The sequence below is a fragment of the Mus pahari genome, chromosome 8 (assembly GCF_900095145.1).
Source record: "Mus pahari chromosome 8, PAHARI_EIJ_v1.1, whole genome shotgun sequence".
NCBI classification, from domain to species: Eukaryota; Metazoa; Chordata; class Mammalia; order Rodentia; family Muridae; genus Mus; species Mus pahari.
Genome location: NC_034597.1, coordinates 54,035,479 through 54,044,798, shown reverse-complemented (window position 1 = coordinate 54,044,798; position 9,320 = coordinate 54,035,479). Strand labels below are relative to the sequence as shown.

Sequence of the window (9,320 nt, the reverse complement as noted above, 5' to 3'; positions counted from 1 at the left end):
TGTGTGTGTGTGTATGTGTGCATATGTGTGTGTATGTGTGCATGTGTGTGTGTATGTGTGCATGTGTGTGTGTGTGTGTGTGTGTGTGTGAGCTGCAGTTGCAGGAAGTTGTAAACCATTCATTGTGGGTGCTAAGAATTGAGCTCCTTTCGACGAAGTGAGCTGCCTCTCCAGCCCCTGGTTCTCTCCATTCACCATGTGAAGAAACAGAAGCAATGCTGTCATGTTTGCACAAGCTCCTTCTCCACTGAGCCGTCTTCCTGGCTCTATTTATGTCACTCGCATCTTTTACAATGTATAGTGACGGTTACTAATGTTTAACGGTTGCCTCTGTGGTTTCTTTGCCCTTGGAAATCATGGTCCCATGGGTTCCTTTCGCTTTTGCTTTTTTGCTTTCTTGGTTTTGGTGCTTTTTCAGGGAGGGGGCGGGGCTCAAATCTGAAATGTTCTCCAAAAGGCTCCTCTGTTGCAACCTTGGTCTTCAACGCAGCAGCTTTAGCAGAGTAATTAGATGGTGGGGACTTTGACTTCATCCGTGGGTCGATCCAACACATGCTCCTAAGTTGATAAGCTTTGGGCAAGTGACTGAAACTTTGGAGCTGGGCCCCAGTTGAAGGGAGCGTGTTCTGGCTGAGCATACATACACCAAGGGCTGCAAGCTGGTCCCAGACTTCCTCCTCGCAAACATCTCCTTACTCCAAGGTCAGCAGATTTGCGGTCACATGCTCCCTGCCTTGGTGTTCTGCCTGATCATGCTCCAGGAGCAAGGAGCACATGACTGAGCACCAAAGTCTCTTAAGTATGAGCCAAGATAAGCACTCCTCCTTTAAGGGACTCCTCAGGGATTTTGCCACAGCAATGAAAACTAATCAGTTAATACAAGTATCTTCTATGTTTAACTATGTCTGAGTCTAGTTTCTAGTCTAGTTTCTAAAACTAGACTAGAAAGACTGTTTTTGTTTTGTTTTGTTTTGTTTTTTTCGAGACAGGGTTTCTCCAGTAGCCCTGGATGTCCTGGAACTCACTTTGTAGTCCAGGCTGGCCTTGAACTCAGAAATCTGCCTGCCTCTGCCTCCCAAGTGCTAGGATTAAAGGCATGTGCCACCATGCCCGGCTTAGAAAGACATTTAAAGCTGGAAAGGAAAAAAAAATACCCATGAGTTTGCACTGGATCTTTTCTTGCTAGAACTCTAAATGAAGATTCAGGACTAAAAACGAATGTGCATTAAGTAAGAGTTTACTAGTTTTAGAATCAGCAAGTAGAGATGTTAAGCTTCCATGAAAGACTATTGGCCCAACACAAAATCAGGTCATTAATGTGGTTCAAGCAACTTCCAGCCCAATTATTTTTAAATACTAATGCTTACTTGAAAGTCCAGGAGTCAAATGGCCAAATGTTAGACTATTGTCTTAGATGAACAATAAGAATGTTGAACAATAGTAACTGAAAGAGCATCCTTAGGAACATACCACACCCATGTCCACCCACCAGAGTCTGCCTAGTAGTTAGTACAGAAGTTGGATGGCTTTCTATAAAGGGTCCAGAACTGTCTACCCTTGGGCTACAAACTTTACAAGGTGTAATTCGGGAAAAGCTCAATAATCGAGAGGCATTTGTCAACACTAGGCAAAGGAAACTGCTAAAGGTGAGATAGAAATCTACTCTAGGGGAGGAGTAGAATTGTCCCAGGAGGTTAAACACAGTCTCAACGCTATGATTTTACAAAAATTACGCTCCCTCACTCTAAAAGGATCCATTTATATATGGGTAGATGAGTTATTCAGTCATCAAAAAGAAATCTAAATGACCAATACAATTCTAAAAAGTGTTCAGTCTTTTTATCTGTTAGGAAAACAAAAAAATTAAAACTACATTCCAGGGACTGGAGAGATGGTTCCTCCACTACTGGCAATTTACTTGCAGTGGACCCAAATTCGATTCTCAGCATTCCCAGAGGCTCACAGTGGTAATTGGTTCTATAGGGCCCAGTTCCCTCTTCTGGCTTCTACCCGGCTCCTTTATGCATGTGGCGCATATAAATACACACAAGCACAACACGCACACAAACACACATTTTTCTTAAAATTATAAAAATGTCTCTGGATCCCATCTCACTTGTAGCTATCATTAATCAGTCGCACAGTAGTGCGGGTAGGGCAGCGGAGGCAGGTCACATCTGTGTGCGTGGGCCCTGGAAGGAGGCACCACCTGACTCTCAGAATGATTGCCCTGCTGCAGGCACTGGTGTGGCGGGCACTACACGCGCTTGCTCTGCCTGCACTGAGCAGTCATCTCGGCGTTATGCATGCGGTTTGGCACCTGGAGCTGGAGCTGGAGCTGGTGGCTGCCCAATCATCGGGCTGACCGTGGGACTCTCTACCCTGCCCGCACCCGCACTGGCACCCGTATCTGGACTGGGGCCCCTTGGTGCACACCAGACTGTGCTGGCGCGCGGGTGGCTGGCTGGACACTGCACAAGCTGCCGGTGTTCGTGGGTCTGCTGATCACCAAGCTGGAGCACAGCTTCTCAGACGTGGTGTGGTGCATGGCCTTGGCGATGTCCTACAATAGTGTCTATGATCACCAAGGCACTTTCAAGAGAAATAATTTCAGACTGAGGGAGGACATTTCAAAAGGACATCAGGAACTTTGGGGCTTAGATTGCTCCAGCTACCCAGCAGAGTTGGCAGAGAGCAACGACAAAGAGGATCTAGTTTTAAACGGCCGATGGTAGTGAAGATGCTGTGTCCAGATGTTGTGAGAGCTGCCCAGGACTTTTGCCAGCTGGTGGCGCGGCAACAACGGAGAGCCACAGGTCTGAATGTGTTTCACAGATCTGAACGAGTTCGTTCTCAAGGGTTTCCTGATCCGGATTTAGTACCGAAGTTTGGTTCTGTGGACAGCACATTAGGTTTTCTCCCGTGGCAAATCAGACTGGCTGAGATCGTCTTCTTGCCCTCTCATCTGAACACCAGGTCGGAGGACTTTTTTGTTTGTTTGGTTTTTTGTTTGTTTGTTTTTGTTTTTTCGAGACAGGGTTTCTCTGTGTTGACCTGGTTGTCCTGGAACTCACTCTGTAGACCAGGCTGGTCTCGAACTCCTGCCTCTACCTCCCAAGTGCTGGGATTAAAGGCGTGAGCCACCCGTGTAAAGCGAGTGAACCGCATCTGGGAAAGTAGTGATTCCTGTTGATTAGACTTGATTCAGGCATTTGGAACAAAGGATCCAAGTGACGCGGATGTTTACAAAATACCTACAAAACTCTGTGCACACCTACTTCATATTCCTTATAGTTTATCAGCGGACACAAAAAGTGTCTTCCTCAAGAGTGCACGTTTGTGTTTGGAGAGAAACAGGAGGAAGGCAGTAGAGAATGGAGCAGAGAAAAAAACTGAACCTTTAGATTTAAAAGGCAAGTACAGCGAGTGATTAAAGCTAGCTTAAGTGTTTGCAGTGGGATGGGGGTAATTTTTGTTCAGGTTATCCTAGCAACCACTTTAATTTTTAAGAATAACATATTGACTTGCTAAATGGGATTATTCTCATTTTAAGGGAGGTTTAGCAGAGCGGAATTCTGTACTCACACGTTGAAAGCTTGCTTACGTTCAGAACGTCTATCATCAGATTTCTGGCCATTTTCATTGCTTCGTTATAGTAAGCAATGGACTTTCGAGGACTGCCTTGGTGTCTGTGCTCTGGCTTGTAAAGATCATTTGAAAAAAAAGTTGCAAAATACTGAAGTAAAAACGATAGAACTTTTCAATGTTGAACTAAGCAGTCCCAAACTAAATAATGATCATCTCAAAGGTGGGAATTTTCCTTAAACAACATTTTTGACCTCTTTATCGGCACAAAGAGTAAAATGCTGCATAGTACCCCAAAATATTTCCACTAGCTTTTTATTTAAAATGAACATTTGAGAGACGTTACCCTCTAAAGTAGCTTGATCCTCTTTCAAGTTGACACCTGGGATTTTTCCCCCCAGTAAATTTCAATAACAACTTTGCATAGATAAGATGAAGCAGGGTGCTGGCTCGAGTCACCCAAATCTGTGAAAATAACTTGATCATTTTACGTCCTGTGTCTTATGATCATGATTGTGTCATACAGAACAGTGCTGGGTCTATTACTTTCAAAACAAGTGGATTCTTAACAGCGACTTCATGGTTTTCCCACACAGCTCATGGCTAGATGCAAACCATTCTTTGTATTCGATGGATAGTTTGCAAAAAGTTCTTACCAGCAAGAGTCAGGCACATTTAGTTTGGGGCCCCAGAAACCTGTAAAGCATCAAAGAAAACGGGGTTGGAGGAGTATGGTCTGGAATGGCTTGTCAGACTATGAGGGGAAGGTTATTTGTTTTGGCTTGGGATTACCAACCCCATTTATGATTTAAAAATATACTTACGGTAAAAATGATTAAAATGATTTTTGGTTCAGTGATACTGCTTTGCACTTAAGGGTCTTTTTTGGTACAAATTCTTTTTTTAAAGTCTTAATTATTGCTATAATTTTGTGGGAAGCTATAGCATATATAACCAACTTTAGAGAGTCCCCCATTTCTGGTGTCCCACGCTGTGGTCCTGTACCATTAGTTTTTATTTCCCCCCCTTAGGAGTTAATTTAAGAAAATTTAATAGTTTTCATTAACATGACATATATGTCCTTATTAGACCTTCTGGGGTTTGTACGACTTTAGTGAATTAAAAGTGTAATTGAAGTAAAAAGATTTAAGATTTGTTAAAATGAAGTTAGTCAGTTACCCATTGGAATACAGCCAGAATCCTAAAGGGTTGAATTTTTATACTTTTACTTCTATTACTTAACAATTACACACACACACACACACACACACACACACACACAGAGTCCATGACATAGGTCTGTTGTAGTCTTGGGAAGAATTGCTTAAGCAAGTAACTAGGGTTTTGAACTATGTAAACATTCCAGAACTTTCTCACATGATTGCTAATGCAATCTGGACAACTTCAAGCATACTGTTCATTCTGTAATTCTTGTCAGGGCCATCACAAGCTATGCATCATCAGAACCTCCCTGAGCTTCCACAGAGCTGCATTTCTTCCTGCCCAGTAAGGTGGGTTTTATTTAAAGCATTTCTTCTCCACATTCCCCACAATTAAATAATTGTCAAATTAAACCTAATTACAGACGGTGTGTTGGAGCAGCTAAAGAGTTGGAAGGTTTGGACGCCTTTCTGAAGCAGGTTATGGATTGCTTCTTCACACTGACTGGCTATCGCTTGGAGTTTGAAGGTTGATTAAACTGTGACTAGCAAATTCTGATACGTTGTGACTGAGTCCTAACTGCCTGTTTCTGACAAGAAAATGCTATAATATTCATGGAAAGTGTCAAATAAATTGTGCATGTCCTCATATGTTAAATATATGTTAATTAGCTCCCCCTCCCCGTGATGGTTCCATTCTTAGAATCAGTGATTTTTTTTTTTTTTTTTGTGATGTTTGGTAAGAGTGGAGATTTGGACGACAAGGAAACAATGTGCATAGCAGGTTTTTATGATTAAGGAATAAAATGTATTGAATTGGCTATGTGAATATTATATTTATTTAAACAGAGACTACAGAAGGACTATTTATTTATTTACTTATGAGACAGAAACTGGATTTTTTTTTTTTTTGATAGCATTTTCTTTACTGGAGCGTTTTCTTATTTTCACCAGTTAAATGTTTGCGGTCTTACGTAGTTTGCGTATTATTTAAATCAAGAAAGTCAGCCTTGCCTTTGCCAGAATGGTCAGACGCCACAGTAGGCAAAAGCTGAATTTTCACTGGATATAGAAATAGTGACAACATTTTAAGTCATTTAAGAATGACTTGGACAATTCTCATAAACAGGAAATCGAAAGGTAAGAAGTATGGCTTGTCTAGGCACACAGTGTCCACTTCCTAACATAGGACTTAGTTGTAGACAGTTTTGTATACACAGTTTTCCTCTAAAACCGGGACTTACCCAAGGTCACCCTTTAACTCTGGTTAATAGGAAATACCTTTAGCAAAGATGACTCTATGATGGCTTGAAGGAAAACCACCATGCATGTGTCAGCAGTCAGCCACGATTCTAACGGAGAGCTGTGAACTGATAACAGCTATGAAAAAGGAAAATGTGAAAAGAATTTTCTTGAGGCTTAAAAAGAATTTATTATAAAAAAAACAAAATGTATGAAAATTAGAGGATTCAGAGAAATAGAAATCAAGAGACCTTAATTACATTTTGACAACAATCCTTCCAAAAAAAATTTTTTATTTTCAAGACAGGGTTTCTCTGTGTAGTCCTGGCTGTCCTGGAACTCATTCTGTAGACCAGGGTGGCCTCAAACTCAGAAATCCACCTGCCTCTGCCTCCCAAGTGCTGGGATTACAGGCGTGTGCCACCACTGCCCAGCAAGATTTTTTTTAAAAAAATGCATGATACTATGTCAGCTGAATAGAAAAAAAAAAAAAAGATTCTTTTAAACAAGAAAGAAAGAAACCAAACAGTGAATGCTGGCAAAGTTGTAAAAGAAGAAAACTTTTATACACTGCCAGTGAGAATAAACTCATGCAGCCACAATGGAAACCAGGTCAGAGGTGGGGGCTTGGGGGGAGCACTAACCGTGGAATGACCTCATGATTCTGCTGGCTCCCTCCTGGGTCTGTGCCTGAAGGAATCTAAGTCATCGACACACAAAGATAGCACACGTCCTTATCTTCTTGTAGAAACACCCACAATAACCACAACCCTGACCCATGGACCTCCCTAGATGCCCACCAACCGATGAAGGCATTCTATCTACATCCACAATGAAACTGTGGATAACCATTAACAAAAACGAATTCTTGGATAAGATGGTGACCGAGAGTCTGTCTCTGCATGAGCTGGGACAGAAGGAAAGGGACAGAACAAGACAAAAGCCTACATTACAAAGACAAGAGACGGGGGAAGTGCTTCTAGTGGTCATGAAAGGGGTGTCAGGTACTGGAACTTGGCAGAGAAAATAATGCAGGACACAGAGAAGCAAGCCAAACAGCTTCAGTTAGGTAGTTGTCTGGCAGAACGAGGGGAGGCAGAGACCACTTCTGAATGGTAAAGCCAACGGAAAGCAATTGCAGTTCTGTTCCCATTAACCACAGCCTCAAAAGCCTTGGATCCAATTGGAGGTTTTGGTTAGACAACAACTGATCTGGCACATGGGTCAGCAGTGGACAGAAAAGCTAAGGGGTGGCTTCTGAGATAATTGTACAGTAACGACAGGTCCTGATGGAGGACCCAAGTTAGGGAACTTCTACAGGCAAAGGAGACTTGATTCGGCCGGCCATTCTTCTAGGAGAAGGGTGGTCTAATGGCTCAGCTGTGGTGAGCAAGATGGATGCAAGAGGCAGGCGCCTGGCTTAGCCTGGGAGAGATAGCTCTGCCCATAGTTGCCAGGAAAAGATCTCATCAACTGAGAATTACCGTGTGGAGTTGGCGCCCGAGGTCAGTGTGTAGTTAAAATTCTGAACCAACCTATCTGCTGTTCACCCCTGCAAAGCTCTGAGCTTAGCAGAGTGGGGTACAGGACTCCCTGAGCAGCATCCTTCCTGGAGGGTGATTATTATGCAACAGTTCTTCAAAGTGTGAAGAGAGAGGTTCTGTTTGTATAGGTCTCAGTGCAGTGGCTGTTTCCCACACAGTCAATACACTTAGACATCCCTTAGCTAAAACAGCCACCCCTCTAGGTGAGGCGGGGGCGGGGGGTGGGGTGGGGAGGTTGTCTTCGGAAGGTGAGAGAACCTGTCCAACCCACAGGATGAAAATTCCAAGTGTGGCCAGCAGAAGCTGCTGATACACAAAGAAATGCTGCTGCCATGAAGAACATCTCTGGTAGACATCAGCCTCTCCGATTCAGTACAGACTAAGCAACCATAGGAAAGACACACAACTTCAATTCCCTCTCCCTGTATGTAACAGCTTAGCACAGAGATGTTAGAGACCTACGCAAGGAAGCTATAAGAACCGAAAAATAAATGTAAGGACACATCAGAAGAAAGGAAGAATCCTCAGACTTAATATTGTTTGAAGGTTCATGTTACCAAATACCAAAGTGATCTATAGATCCAAATAGATCATTCCTCCTCCTCCTCCTCCTCCTCCTCTACTTTTCCTTCCCCCTCTTCCTCCTCCTCTTTCTTCTTCTCCTCTTCCTCCTTCTCTTCCTCTTTTTCCTCTTCCTCCTCTTCTTTCTCCCCCCTCTCCTCCTCTTCTCTGCTTCCTTTCACTGGGTAGCCTTGGCTGACCTGGAAACTGCTATGTAGACGAGGCTGGCCTCAAATTCATCTGGTTCTGCTTCCTGAGTGCGGGGATTAAAAGCATGCTTCACCACTTCTGGCTGACACTTGTATTCTTTAATGAGTCAAATTCTATTATGGCTGATTCCAGGGACTCAGCAGCCACCACACATAGTTTAGAGTCCCAGAGCCCTGACAGCTACCTGACTGGACACACAGTTGCTCTATCTGGCTTTGAGACCCAGAACCAGTCTGCACTGACAGGGAAAACTAGTTCTAGGCTCCTTGAGAATGGCTTAAGTCACCAAGTGGTGACAGAGGAGCACAAGCCAGGAGACAGGCTGTATCTCCAATACCAGATAAGCACAGAAGTCACTATCCTAACCCTGAACATTACAAACACCTCTGCTGAAAGAAGAAAGGTGATTGGAACAGAATAAAGGAAAACTGAACCAACAAACTAATGCTAGATGCACAAATTCCAATGCAGAAACAAAAACAACACATCACACACACACATACACACACACACACACACACACACACACCCCACATACAAACCACACACACACACATACACACACACAATTTATCACCTCCAGAAAAACACAAATCCCATAGTGATGTGCCCTAATGAAAATGACCCAGAAGAATACCCAGACAAAGATTTTTAAAAATTTACAATTAAAAGAAGATTAAAAAAAAAAAAAAACCAAAGAGATGGATGAAATGAAGAAAACCCAAACTGAATTCTGAATTGATGCTGGAACTGAAAAACATCAAACCAATATAAACAAAAACAAAAAAAAGTCAGTGGAAAACCCCAGCATTGGAATTGATTGTGTCAGATCCAGAGAGTCGAAGATTTAAGACAAAGAGGAGATGTCGGATCACTCAGTTGGTTAATGAAAGGGAGATGGAGGGGGAGGGAGGAGAGGGAAGGGGAGCAGGAGGAGGAGGAGGAGGAGAAGGAGAAGAAGGAGAAGAAGGAGAAGAAGGAGAAGAAGGAGAAGGAGAAGAAGGAGAAGGAGAAGAAG

The 9,320-nt window shown here is 43.0% G+C and overlaps 1 pseudogene; it reads left to right on the top strand.

Moving 5' to 3' along the window:
- The first annotated feature begins 2,221 nt into the window (after nucleotides 1-2,221).
- On the top strand, nucleotides 2,222-7,867 carry LOC110325100 (annotated as a pseudogene).
- The last annotated feature ends 1,453 nt before the right edge of the window (nucleotides 7,868-9,320 follow it).